Below are 15,217 nucleotides of genomic sequence, written 5' to 3' on the forward strand. Positions count from 1 at the left end.
CTTTACAATGCATGTACATGTATGAATTTTTGTACAAAAAGGAATGAGATAAATACTTGTTGAGACAATAAGCTAAAAGAGTTATTTGCAAATGTAACTACACATTGTAATTAAATAAAAGTACAGAAAATTGAAATATTGACTGAATGTTTTTGCATGTTCGGACCCCGGTCTACCAAGCTGACAGAGTTACTGGACCTCTCGCCAAATTAGTTGGAGACCCCTGGTTTAGGACTTCATCTGCTGATGACGTCATCGACGTGTCATGGACCAAAGCTGAGTACCTGATCGGACGCAACACAAATTCATGAGCAAGTTGAGATTTCTGGGTTCTGAAAACATTATGACACGCCACAATGCACCGCGCCTGATGATCACAGCACGAGGCTGGACCTCAAATCTCACCTGTACATTGACTCAACATTAAAACTGGACGCCGCTGCATGAATCGTGTTTTGTACGAAAGCAGCTTTAAAAAAAAAAAAAAAAAGATTATTTGCATGAACTTAACAGTCTTAAGTGTTGTGAAAAATTAAACCACCACTCCTTCATTTTTTTTTAATCCATTATACAGTTTTACAGTCTCTGTATTTTCAAGGGAATCACAGAAGCAAGGATATTAAACATGCAGTAAAGTGTTCCTCCATCCTCCAGATAACATAGATAATCAATAACTGAGGTGGCCATAAACTATATGATATCCATCTTTTTGGTGACATTAAAACCCACCAACACAAGAGCATGTTTTGTTTCTGATGCCAATAAACACCTTAAAAGCCTCCCACCAAATGCATTCAAACTCAGCCGCAGAGTCTCCCCCCGTCTGTCCTGATCTGCACACTTAAGTGATCATGAAGTGAACTTTATGCTACAAATACAGCTTTTCCATTTCCCACACTCCATTACAGCTGGAGGGAAACGGCCTCTTAAGAGATATCCAGACGTTTCCTGAGGCTTCGTGCCCCCAGGGCCTCCCCTCTTCTCGCCCTGAGCCGGAAGAAATCAACAGCCAAAAGCAACAGCATCTCCTTTTCCTGCGGCTACTCCAAGCAATTCGCATTAATGCCTCGAAATCACATTTCCCCATCACTTTAACACCATCACTTTTTAAAAGCATGCCATTTTCCAGCAGTTTAAGACAAGTAAAGAGATAAAAAGGATAACACATTGAGTGTACATAAAGTCGAGCGCGGCGAGGACTGACGTCAGCCTCCACTGCAGACCGGTGGAATTGACAGGGGCACCTGCAGCCATCGGTGCTGGTTTTAGGTCCAGACGGACCTCCAAGGCTTTTCTGATGCCGTCTTCAGTCTCATTCTGAACCAGGACAGCCTTAGACATCACCAAACCAGCCAATGCTGCCGACTGGATACCAGGAGAATGACAGCTTCCATTTATGGTCCACAGCAACCATACTACGACTTTCATGAAGCCTACGACTAGGGCTGGGCGACATGGCAAAAAAAGAAAATCATGATTTTTTTTCAATTTTATTTCACAATTTTGATTTTATCACAATTTCTTTAAAAAAAATAGAATTATAATGATTTTAGTTGAAAGAAATAAACACATTTTGAACAAATATTTATTCAAATTAAATATTTATTATCTATTAAGATTAATTTGTAAATAGTGCAAGAATTGCACCTTTTACTGCTACAGGTAATGCATTGCTGTCAAATGAAATGCTTCTAAATATCAGTGAGTTTTTATTTTGCCTCTGTGCTAAAGTCCATATAACAGAGCTTGTAAATGATTGTCACCCAAGACCAGAAATGAGGGAGACTGATGAAGTTTAATAGCATGAACGACTGATAAAGTTTAGTAAAATCTTTTCCCTATTAAAAACAGCTCAAAGTGCTAAATAATAATAATAATAATATTAATAAAAACACCCTTTACCACATTTTCAAATGTAACTAAAACTTTTATTATTTGTGGATTACATACATGGTAAATAAATCTCAATTGCTTCAGAATTTACCTTCAAATAGACGATTTCGTTGTACTTTGAGAAAAAGGCTCCAGCTAGCATCTTTAACTGATACAAAAACATTTTTAAACTTGTATGATAACATCAAATACATCTGCCAAACTGTTAAGATTCCAAACACAGAGATAATAGCAGTAAATGTTGTGGCAGGTTAAAGTTTACATCCACAGCTCCTTCACTAACATCTGCTCTCTGCTGTGTTTATGTCACTGAGCAGAAAGCTAGCGTTAGCATTAGCGCTGTATATTCTAGCTGGGCTTTTATTCGGTCCGAACGACCAAGAAAAAAGCTCAACAGTGACGGTACGGATTAAGAAAATTATGTGCGAACTCACTTAGACTTTACAAAAAAAAAACAAAAAAAAAAGTGCGACCGACAATAAGATTTAGGCTCTTAAAATAGCTACGAGCTAGCAGAACAATGCAGCAATGTGCATCTTGATCGCACATTTTAAGTGTTTCCAACATAAATTTCCATCAGTTTTTGTGCAGGTTGAACATAAATACATATGATTAGCATCCACTATGTTTAAAAAAATGAAACATCAATAAAAACATACATCTAAGAACCAAACTAGCATGTCTCTCATGAGTTGCTAGCACCCACTTTAGCACACAGTTCACGGTTCCCAGCCTGATTTCTCTCTATTAAAATGTGATTCCTGTCCTGTGATGATTCCTCTCCATCGGATTATTTTGTTGTCGAGGTTTCTGAAGTCGATTGAAAAACACTGCGTCTCCTTTTGTTACTTTTTCAGACCTCCGTCATTCATTACTCGAGAAGACTCGATCCATAATGATGGCGCATGTCTGTCACGCCGTATGTCACGTGACTTCCAATCCAGTAATATACGTCATTGATTACAAGAAAAAACACCGGGGAGGGGGAGGAGGAGGAGCAGCTCGGATTTCAAGTCACAGCAGTCAACAAGCTTTTCCCTTCTCGCTCTTGCAGCTTTTCGTAGAAGATCGTGATAAAACAATCTCTCAAAAATGAGAGATCGTCAGCTTTGGAGATCGTAAGACGGTTTTATATCGTCATATCGCCCACCCCTACCTACGGCTATGTGCAGCCATGTTTGAGTTTCATACTTTAAACTAGAGGGGGGGGGGTCATTTTAAATGATTATAATAACCACCAGCCCCACAAAGTCATTAGGATTACAAAGCACAACGGGACGTTTTGGAGGCGGTATAGTCCTACCTCAACCATAGAAGAAGACAGATTCAAACCTGCGTTTCACATGAGCACAGCAGTCATGCACTAGCTAGCAAATGAAACGAAAGCATCCCACTGTCTTGGCGCTGCATTGGCGCCTGTACTCAAAATCTTTATTAAGGTAATTTTTACATTTTATTAGTGCTGCCCCAAAACTAATTGGGACATTTGCAAATTTGATGTAAAACACATCTTAACCATCATTAGCTTAAAATAAAAACTAGATACCACAATAATGCTAGTGTGAATACTGTAAGCTGAATTTGGCCGCTGAAGATGATAGTGCTGATAGCTGAAGATGCTGAAACTGATAGCTAAAAATGCTGAAGCTGATAGCCAGCTAAAATATTAGTTAAATGCCAAATTATCCTCAAAAAACAGAAAAAAACCCTAAAACTTTCAACTTTGCTAAACTCCGACTCCATATAATATAAAGTAACGAATAATCAACTATTAAATTAGTCGTTGACTACTTTAATAGTCGATTAGTCATCGATTAGTCGACTAATCATGACTCTGATGTTTTCTATGTTTTCTATTTTTATGCAGAATAATGTTGGATTTTAAGTTTCTAAACTAAAAATAGACTGAGCAGTGCTACTGTTACTGGAAGAAAAAAAATCTTCAAAATAAAGTGTCGGTGAAGCTTCCCATTTTCAAAGTAAAACTAGCGTGTGTATTATTTTGTAGTCAGACTGAAGTTCCATTTACTGACGAGAGTTCTGAGAAAACTCATTTGCTTTAACATCAGAGCTTTCGCTCCAGTGTCTACATTCTTTTGATTTCAGTAACTCTTCTACAGTTTACGTAATTAACTAAATGGTGTCGGGGGCGTGGACCACGCCCCCGACACCATCCTGCATCTCTGAGTGAGAGTGATTCCTGCTGGGTCGTCTGTCCTCCTGCTCCTGGTCGTGGACTGCACTTCTGCTTCATCTTGACTATGGACTTCATCATCACTCGTCCCTCAGCTCCATCTGAATGAACTCTTTTAGATACGTAGCTGTAGAAGCTAATCTTTCTTTAACAGTTCTAGTATCACCTGTTTTTTTTAGTCCTAGTTTTTAACTATTGTTCATATTTTGAAGCCCAATGAGGCAAATTCCTTTGTGATTTTGGGCTATATAAATAAATTTGAATTGAATTGAATTAAATTTTAACAGATTCTGAAGCGGAGGAAAACAGCCTCACGCCAATAAGCAGCTGAACAGCAGTGGAGTTTTTAGGAAATCCCCGAGAATCGGCAGATTCTGCTGTGGAGAAAAGCAGCTTTTCACAGAAATGCTTGAGAACGCCAAGTGCTGCAGAATTTTGAGGATGGGAAAACTGTGGAGAACATTTTCAGGATTTGTTGTTAAATGGTCTAAAACAACACTTTTGTTTTGTTAACTACTGAAGTTAACCAGAAAGTTGACAAAAAAAGTATTTTTTGCTTATTATAGCTATGGGAAGTTTAGACAACAATTTAGAGCAGGGATCAGGAACCCTGTAACTTGGTAACCAAACTGGGTTTTTTGTGCTAGCATTTAGCTTAACTGGGATCCTAAACTTTTTATATTTTATAAGATGAAAGTATAATTCATGAACTATACATATAAAACTAAAACTATACATGTAAAATTTCAATTTCTGTGAACGCATCATACATGACGCAAACCTCCTAGGACTAAGTAGCAGAATTATCTTCTTCTGTAAAAAATGTTTAAAAATTGTACATCACCTTACTTAAACAATAATTGACCATTTGACTACTAAAATAATCGTTAGTGACAGCCCTAGTTCTGACTTGGTTCTATACGTGGACGTTGTAGTGCTAATCTAAGACCTGCTGGACATCTGATTGGTATTTAGATCCCAAACCATGAAGGTGATTTATAAATTAGCAGCAGTGAACGTAAGAGGAGCGATGTGATCAGTTGTGGTTCTGATCCAAACCCTGGTAACAAAGTTCTGGATGTGCTAAAGCTTTTTTAGAGCAGCAGCGAAAGGACAATTGAAGGAGATGAAGGAATGAAGCAGATTCTCTTAAGGAGGAGAAATCAGAGTTTCCAGTTTCATCAACATCAAGTTGATGTTTTTTAGTCATATTTGTAAACAGTATATTTTCTGTGATAAATGATAGATACAAAAAACAAAAAAGAAAATCTTTGTAGGACAAAATGAGAAGATAAAACAGTAATGATGGCATCTAATCAGAGCAACTGTTGACAATGAAGAGGTGGGAGGAAATAGAAAAAGATCCAATCAGAACACAGAGTCTTGCATGAGGAGGTTTCACATGATTGGTTCTGTGTGAAGACACTGCTAACAGTTTTTATGTGAGGCGTTTCTGGGATGAAAGTGAAAAAATGTCAACTTCAAAGAGAAAAGAAGAGTTGACAAAGGGACACACTTCACATGTGACACGACCAAAACAAGACGGAAAATACATGAGTTGGATCGACCATGACAGGATCCTGGAGTTAAGCAGCTCTGAGGTCGCTTAGTGTCAAGAACTTTACTGGAAAACTGCGATCTGAAACATAGGAATGGATGGTTCAATCCATGTACAGGCTCAGAGTTCCACAGAAAGAAGATCTGAAAACAACAGAGCCACTCGAGAAGTCCTGAAGTCCTCCGGTTTGGTTTGACCTTTTGGTTCAGAAGTTCAAATGTTAGACTGATATCAAATTTGTAAAGATTTCAAAAACACTTCATATCTTCTCCTTTGCTCCCATCCCATCTGACGGTACCTCAGCAGGTAACCCCGCCTCCACAGATTAACTGTAATCATTAAGAACACAAGCTCCACCCCACACAGAGATCAGGCCCCTCCCAATCAGTCTCAGATGAGGGCCCAGCCACTGCATAAGTCATGAGCATCCTCCACCACCGACCTGAGAGGGTCCAAGGCCACGCCGAAGGTGTCCGCATGGCGGGTTTGAGTTTGCAAGGAAAAGAAGTGAGGATGTGGAAAGGGGGAAGGAAAAGAGGAGGAGATAGAAAAGAAAAGAGGATGAAAGCAAAGAGAAATACAGGGAAGAAACGGCTGAAGACATCCAGCCTGCAGCCATGTGTTGTGATCAGCTGTCAGGAAAGCAGCAGCTCCTGTTGGATCTAATCTGCCTTCTGCTTCACAGGAACCTCTGTTCTCCTCACCTTTCTTTGATGTTTCATCTCTTCCACTTCAGTCTGTTCTCTCGTCACACCTCTGCAGCTCCGTGTGTTCTTTGTCAGAGTGGTTTTATTCACAAACTCAAACCGCAGCGTTCTTATCAGTGACAGCTGCTCGTGTCCACCACAGGATTATGATTGTTGATTTTTTTATTTGTCATTGATTTTATCAGTATCAAATTATACTTTAGTTTTTATGCTAAACCAAGAATCATGTTCGCTTTCTTCAGACAATGACATCCTCTGATTGAAATCATGTGACCTTAGTATAAAGTGTGGATTCACTATGTTGACTTTTTAATATCTGATACGCTGAAATATTAAAACTAAATTGATCAAAACCAACAGCCAATCTTTATTATTATTTATTAAAGACAGAACATCAAAATAAAACCAAATCCTCAATAAAATGTAGTTCAACCGCTAAAGGAAAATGTAAAATTAAAACTACATTTAATCCACATTTAATTCAGAGAAAAGCTGAAAAGCTGTTACCTTCTGCTCTGTTAGTAATTGATCTTTTTCAACCTTCCTGTGGAAAACATCCCATAATACAGCTCCTGTATGAAGAATCCTGCTAAACTATTTCATAGTTACCGGTCAACCATAACACATTTCACTCATCTAATAACCTGTGATGGTGACCGTAGATCTACAGGAAACACCTCAACCGTAAATGATGGCAACTGTGGTAATCACTTGTTTAGTTGTAGCACAAAATGAGATTTAGAGTCGCTATGCTAGCTTTTTGCAAACGTAAAGCTGGACGCCACATTGGATAAGGCTAGGTGCCATCTCACTGCTGAGCTACAATTATACAAACAGAGCTGTAAAAACAAGAATTTGACTTTTCACTAGTAAATTATTGCTGACAACTGAGAACTTCTAGAAAAGATTTTAACAAGATCTGAGAGAGTTTACTCTCAATAATCAACATTTAGGCTGATCCTGTAGTCTTTTCAAACTCAATGACAGCTTCAGACTTCAAACTATTTCCACGTTTTCTAGCAGAACCACTGATCATTTTTCTTTATGGAGGATGGCCATGGTGTTTGTATATGTGCTCGACCTCAGAGCAGACCAGACGACCCGCTGGTAATCAGATTACTAAGCAGAGGCAAAGAAAATAACCAGGACTTCCTCAGTAGCAGCAAGCGAAGAGGGAACACCGTAGGCGTAGCGTACGGGAAAATGTCTGCGATTGTGTAATTTCTTAATTTCTGAAAGTCTGGTTGAACAGCAAAAGAATCCACTCATAAGGACAGTTGGGACTGAGACCTAGAACACCTTTTATGAGATGACAAATGTCGGGATTGTTCTGACTAAAAGGACTTCTCATTTTCATAACTCATTTCACCTGAAAGGAAACTGTAACAAAGAGGGGCGGAGTCACTGACAACATGTGATGCTGATCTAATCCGGGTTGAGGTGTGAGACAGCTTTGGTTGGTCGGATGTCATGTCAGCAGAATGATCCTCCTGTCTAATCTTGAAGGTTTGGATCAGAGGATGCTGGTGTCAGAATCGGTGAAACTTTCCGTTCGTCACATTCTGTGGAGCTTCATCACTTTTTTCTGCTTATGAGGAGGAATCAAACCGAGTATCCAAATGTGATAATGAGTCTGAAGCTGCTCATCTGTTCCTCAACATGGAGGAGGATGTTCGCTCCATCTCAGCTCCAGAAGGATCATTTCCGACATCTGGATGGACACGCCTAAATGAAGAACCTTGTCTGCTCCGCCATCAGCATCCTCTGCTGAACATCTTCACAAAGCTGAGCCCTACAAGGCTTTTCCACCTAAATGATCCACTTAAAGCAAATTACCTTTCACCTTTTGACGTGTGCCAGATCATTAGGCAGGGACATTAAAACCAGCACCAGAGGGGGCCTGATGGAGCCGCTGCCCGGTGCAAAGCTCCATGGCGGCGGTGGCGCGGCGCAGGAACATGCAGAAGTGCTCGTTTTGGGAATTTTCAAGAAAGAGGCTCTGCGACATCAAAGGAGGGCCAGCAGCCCAGGGTGTCTCCATGTGCCCAGAATGATTTGACACCAGCAGATGCATCATTAAAACACCGCCACACTTGCTGGCCGGGCAGCAGACCAGACAGTCTCTCTTGCACACATTAGCATTTTGAGCCCCTGTCCTTCTCAAATTCCACAAAGCCGTGCAGAAAGGTTACACAAATGCAGGTCCAGGACGTTTTTTTTTCTATTCTTAAATCCCACCTGTGCCTGAGCGGGAGAGCGGTGCGAGCTTCGGCGTGTGCCTGTGATCGGGGGGGCTGGAGGTGAAAGAGCCCCGCCCTGCTTATTAAATCAGGCCACATCACACGCGGACACAGCGACGGCGGGCCAGCGGAGGGCCTGTGATGTGCAGCCAGAGGAAGGACGCAGACAGACTTCACCTTCAACAGATGGTGGAAGCGCCACTGTTCGTCCTCACCCTTCCTCGCCGTCTTCTCTGTCAAACCCATCCCTCCTTCCCAAACTCGCTCCTGCTGATCGGAGCAGAAGTTTCTGACGGAAACGAGCTGCTCTGGTCGCTGCCGCCGGAAAAGAGCGGCGACCAGATCCTCTCATTAACGGGGACTGATGTGATGAGGGAATACAAACCCGCTCTGCTTCCAGACTGGACTGACGGGATGACCTTGGTCATTGAAAACACAACACTGTCTTTAGTTCATCATCAATATGTGGATCTTCTCAGTTCTTTGAAGGTGACTTTCTTCTGCTTAGAAGCAACATTTCAGCTTCTACGAGTTTGACACAAATCCAGCAGGAATCATCTGCAGCACTGACAAAAGATCCATGAAGCTCATATTTATTATTTTATTGAAACTCTTTTTTTAATCCATTTTAAATGCATTCCCAACGATCTTTTAATTCAGATTAAGCCATTTTAGCCAAAATCAAAAACTAGGACATAGTTTCTGCAGAGCGGCAGGAGTTGATTAGAAATTCACCTCTGAGTTAAGGGTGTGACCCCTGGCATGTTTTCGTCTGCTCCTGATTCTTAACTATTTCAATCAAGAAATACACATAGATGAACATTTTGTCTTAATTTACTTTATATATGTCCTCTACTATGAGCCAAATGCCAGAAGAACATCTTAAAAACACAATTTTCATCGGCGTAGGTCATTTAGTTTTGAGAGAAAGGATTGTTAAAAGATAAACTAAAACCATTCAGAGACATAGTTCAGTTATTTTAGGAAGAACAGAACGAATTGTCTCTTCACACTATTATAATCCATAGAACAGATTCAGAGGAATCACTCGATGAACCAACGAGGACTCATCCTTAAAGAAACAGAGGAACCCAGAACCTTCACTGTAGGACACGTTAAAGTCAACATTATGCTGCTCCAGTCTCTGCAGTTTCCAGGGAGGAAGAGGATGTTTGGTCTTGGGTCTCATGTCTGCTTTCTAAAGAACTATAAATACACACCAGACTCTTCCAGGTGAAAGGACAGGGCAGCGCAAACATGCAAACACTCAGACAGGAGTGTGAGGGGGGAGTACAGCCGCCAAATAAAAATCTATTGAGCTTAACAATAGTGTTATAAAAACGTACTGAGGTAGTCCTCAACAATGCGGGAGGAAGATCCGGGGGTAAATGCTTCTGGGAACGATGAGGCCTGGCTCCACATCAAAGCCAAGAAAGCAGCATTGTCTTTAAATTCACACCATTGTCTCCTTTAAAGGAACACGTCCACGCTGCAAAACCGCCATGCCGTAAAGGGATATTTTCAGAGGCTTAAGTCCTTCTTGTGCTGCAGCAGCAGATTAAAAGTCACATGACGCTGAAAGACGCGCAGATAAGAGTGGACCGACTTCTGATTCTGATCGTAGAGCAGGCGGGAACGCCGTTAAGAGTTCTGAACATCTAGAACTGCTGTGTGAAAATGACTTCACTGTGTTGGTGAAACTCAAGTACGGAGTGCTGTGAGGGACAACTCACTGTTCAGCTTCTTCTCTTCAGACAAAGTTAACAATAAACAGAAACGGCAGGTCGTCTGCGTACGAATGGACTGATCCGGAAAAAACAATAAATGAAAAATCTAAGTATGGTTTAAATAAGATTATGATCAACTGAAGCTCACAGGGTTGGACAAGCGTCTGACAGGTGGTTTGAGGGTTCAATTCCCTGAATTCTCTTAAAGGATTAATAATTAAATCAATTTGACTTAATTTCAAAGAGTATTAAGATAAATAAATAAAAATTTAAATTAAGGCAATTCAGGTATTGAAAAAAATAATAAACATGTGAACACAAAAACTTGACAAAAGATTTTATTTATAATTACATGCATGTATAAAAATACCAGATAAAATTAAGTGATAGTTTTTGAGAGGGTGATTTTAAGAACGTTTTGAGAATAAGAGAACTATTTAGAACAAATTAAATTATAATCCTCCTGCGACGGACTGGTGACCTGTCCAGGGTGGGTCCCGCCTTCACCCTTCAGTAGCCGGGTTAGGCTCCGTCAAACCCGCGACCCCGAAATGGAAAAAACGGACAAGAAGATGAATGAATGATAAATTATAATCCATCCTACAAACTAAAATGTAATCAAATGAAAGTACATTAATCAAATGGTGGGAATCTTCAGACACCTCAAAACTCTATTACTCAGGAAGCAACGATTTGATGATGAAACAATTATCAATGCATCCAAGATCTGCATTTTTTTTTCTCTTTATTACTTACAAAATATGTATAATATCAGTTTTTAGTACTTCATTACCAATTTTTTTCTCAATTTTAGATTGGTTTTTTTCACAAAAAGTGATGAACTCTTTGCCATTAGGTCCACTTGTTACTTTCACTTTAAGTCATACATTTTTCAATAATCGCTTATTTAAAATTCATAAAACGATTCAGAATAGTTAATAGATTGTATTCAATGCATCTAAAAATCTATTTTTTCCCCCCACCACTAAATAAATGCATCAGTTTTATTTCCTGTTATTTGTTCCAGATTTATTAAAAACATTTCTGTATTTGGTTTTGTGTAACTTTCACACCAACAGGCACCTTTACGGAGAAAAATCTGTTTCACTTCCTTTATAAGAAGATCTGACTGTTTGGGGCCCTTATGCATTTCCATGCTATTGATCCTTTTATGGTTGATATTCAACGTGAATGAAAGTTTTTCAGCATCTCAGAGAAACTTCAGACGGAACTGAAGCCCTTCAGGATGCAGATCCATCAGAAGAAGGAAGCTGAAGACTTCCGTCTCAAATCCTGCAGCCCTCACTAACTTACGGCCTCCACGGTGCAGAGTTGAGCTTTGAGCTCAAATAAAATTGATAAGTACACAAATATGTCCTGCATGAAAAGATATTTGGCAGCAGGACGCAGGTTCTCACCAAGACTGACGAGCTGTTGTCACCAAAGCTTCAATAACAGCAGCAATAAAGAGCAGATTTATGTGGACTGTTTTCATGGCTTCGCCTGCATCGGTTCCCCCTCTTCAAAATTAATTATTGATTAATCACTTCGCTTTTTAAGCAAAAAATGCAGACCAGCAATATCAAACTATCAGAAAAAACGATTATGCCCCCAAATCACACGTGTCCGCCTCATTCATTACGGACGTATTGACAGGAAGCACGCTGCTAATCGCCAAACCTGGAGAAATAAGGGCCGTCAGCATTTCCGCGTAAAGGCAGAAATACAGAGCGAGATGTAAGTTAATGGACTGATCAGAGCGGGGGGGGCAGCCATGCAGGGGAAGGTGCATATGCATAATCATCAGTTTGCTTTGGTCTTAAGTCCACAGCGAAACCGAGACACGATGACAGAGACGTGCGCGTTGCTGTGCGCCGCCCAACCAGAGCGGCGCTCGGTTGGACTGCCGGCGCTCAAAGGTCACGGCAGAGTTTAGGTGGCGCGTACCGGGGGCCTTAAGATATTCACAGCCAGCATTTTAGCCGAGAACATAATGAGATGGAAGTGGTAAATATTTGCTGATGGTCTGAAAAATTCCAGCCGTGCTGAGAAGCTATTTTGAATACAAAAGATGTCAGGGGAGGATGATAAGTGAGGAGGGGGGGGGCTGTGGATACAGGGAGGAGGGGCGGGTCACCTGATAGCTAATTAGTACATTTGCCCAAATAATTAGAATGAGCACTCATGGCTGATATCACAGAGGAGAGCGTGTGAGCCGCATTCTGAGCGGCAGAATCTGCGCTGGACTTTCATAATCCCACCCTGGGGGGCCTTTAATGGCTGTATTTACCTTTGGGGTATATCGGATGTTTGAGGTGATGACTGGCAGGTTGGTGCACCAATGAGAGGGAGCTCGCCGCCGTGTGTGCACGAGTCTGAAGGTCTGCAGCACATTACTCTGAGCAAACAGGCGCTGCGCCTCATTATCCCGTCTTTAAATAAGAGCTCTTCATGGTGCCAATTTTATCCTCACTCCTTTATGTCTTCATGTAAGCCGGATGTCCACATCCTCTGCTACAAAATCGGAACTTTCCTTACAGCTTTTCAGACCGACACTCTGAACCAAAATTAATCTAAACCAAGAGTGTCAAACTCAATCGAACAAGGGGCCAAAATTGAAAACACACCTTAGGTCGTGGATCGAACAGGATAAACCTCTACTGAACACTAAAACTACATTTTTAAAACTTTAAAACAGTAATGTTTTAACTTAATTATGAACTAGATATATAGCATTACCTGCTATAATGCTAGTGTGAATGCTGGAAGCAGAATTTGGCCGCTGAAGATGCTGAAATCGTTAGCTAAAAATGCTGAAGCTGAGAGCTGAAAATGCTGAAGCTGATAGCTGAAAATGTTGAAGCTGATAGCCAGCTAAAATATTAGCTAAATGCCAAATTAGCCTAAAGAAATTGAAAAAAAACTTAGGTTAGCCAAAACAGCTAGCATGTAGCTGAAAAAAATAGATAAACTTTAAAATATCAAAAAAACTGAAAAAAAGCCTAAATTAATTAAAACAGCTGGCATGTAAATATTAGCCTAACTCCAACAGAGCCAAAAAACTTGAGAAAACCCTAAATTAGTCAAAACAGCAAGAATGTAGCTGAAAAAATAACTAAACTTCAAAATATCCAAAAAAAAACTTTAAAAAAAAAGCCTAAATTAGCCAAAACAGCTAGCATGTGGCAGAAATATTAGCTAAACTCCAAAATAGCCTAAAAAAATCTTAGTAAATGCCAAAATAATGAGAAATATACAAGTAGAAATAAGAGCAAGATAACATAGGGTCATAAATAACAATAAAATAAAATGATCTGGAGGGATGGATAGAATCACCCACAGGGCCGGATCCGGCCCCTGGGCCTTGACTTTGACACATGTGAACTTGACAGTTTGGAAGTGATGGAGAAAACTCTTCTGACCTCATGAGTTAAAGGTGAAGGATTTTCCACTGAAGAATTCCGCAGAAAAGTGCTGGATAAAGGAGATCCAGAGCTGCTTGACTTTGGTGTTTGAAGCATTTTAGGGTCCACCTGATAGAAAAGAATATATTTACACCGTGACAGGCTATAAAACCGCACATGAACATGGTGAAACAAAAAAAAAAAAAAAATACTTGATATCCTCAAGAACTTTCCAATACTACGATCGAAAAATTCCTGCAAATTCAACCAGTTCTTGCAACTTTTTCTAAACACGACTTCATGCAATCACTGCACCTTTAGGGTAAAGTTCTCATTTAGAAACAAGTGTGCCGACATCAGTAATAAAGTCAAACCAAGATCCAAAAAAAAAACAGCTAAAGAAAGAACTCAGCATTTTCCAAATGTTCTTAATGAAAGTGGAGATAAACGGTTTTGATCTCATTCAATGTTTGTGCTGAAACTCAAACAAAAGTCGACGACTGACGAGAACTTTTCAACCTTCAAGCAAACGTGGAGAACAGACGATTGTGTCCAAAACCGGAAGGCATGTGTGCAAGAAAGACAAATAAGATCTTAGCGTAACTTCGTGTTTAAGTTAAAATGTAAACTTATCAACGTTTCTGTCAGGTTTGTGTAAAATGTATTAAATGGGCCATACAATGAAATTCCAACTTTTTGAGCCTTTAAGTTTATTATACATTAAAGCATTGTTGAGTAATCTGCGCAATACCCCCGAATTGAGTAATACCCCCAAAAACGAGCGGGTTCTCACGCACTGACATAGATAAGTGGGACTGTTCCTTTCAGAAAGAGTGCTCTGCCTGCACCGCCCCAGTCCAACACCAACACCCAATTTCGGGAGCCACAGAGGTAGCGCTGATCAGCAAAAAACTGTCATTTTAGATGCACAATAACGATATTTTCATTTATTATTTATTTCACCTTTATTTAACCAGGGGAAACTCATTGAGATTACTAATCTATTTTGCAAGAGTATCCTGTGTTGTGTCCTTTCTTCAAAAAAATTCCACCATTAAATATATATAAAACAAATCACTTTTTAATAAGCAATTTCATCGACATTTTTGAAGTTACATAAAATTACACTTCAATCAACAATTAAATAAAACTGCTTTATTATTTGACAATGTGTTTAAGAAGTTTTCGTCTTTAGTTGAAAATAATTATAAAAGTATAAGAATTCCGCTCTTTACAAAATATGCAGTAGATTCTATTTTTTTGTGAGCAATAATTACAAGAAATGATCGCAAGATCCTACAGGGTCTGGGGACAGAAATGCTGAAGCAAATGTTATCATTCCAGAAATAAAACAGATCTAAAATAGCATATTCCCTTTGAATTGGGTCCATTTTATTTTTTTTTTTTCTTTTTGTTTAGGTAAACGCGCTTTGGCGGTTCTGAGAGGCCTACATTTCGCGCTAATTTTAACTTCAAGAAGCTAACGCTAGCTAA

At 39.8% G+C, this 15,217-nt stretch overlaps 1 long non-coding RNA gene across 2 annotated transcripts in view; it reads right to left on the reverse strand.

Moving 5' to 3' along the window:
- LOC112160328 overlaps positions 1–15,217 on the reverse strand; it is a 42,811-nt gene that overhangs the window by 26,947 nt on the left and 647 nt on the right. For both annotated transcript variants that reach the window (XR_004947674.1, XR_002921642.2), the window contains one exon: positions 13,742–13,852. This is a non-coding gene — a long non-coding RNA (uncharacterized LOC112160328). The remainder of the gene's footprint in view (positions 1–13,741; positions 13,853–15,217) is intronic.

This window comes from Oryzias melastigma, linkage group LG3 (assembly GCF_002922805.2).
Source record: "Oryzias melastigma strain HK-1 linkage group LG3, ASM292280v2, whole genome shotgun sequence".
NCBI classification, from domain to species: Eukaryota; Metazoa; Chordata; class Actinopteri; order Beloniformes; family Adrianichthyidae; genus Oryzias; species Oryzias melastigma.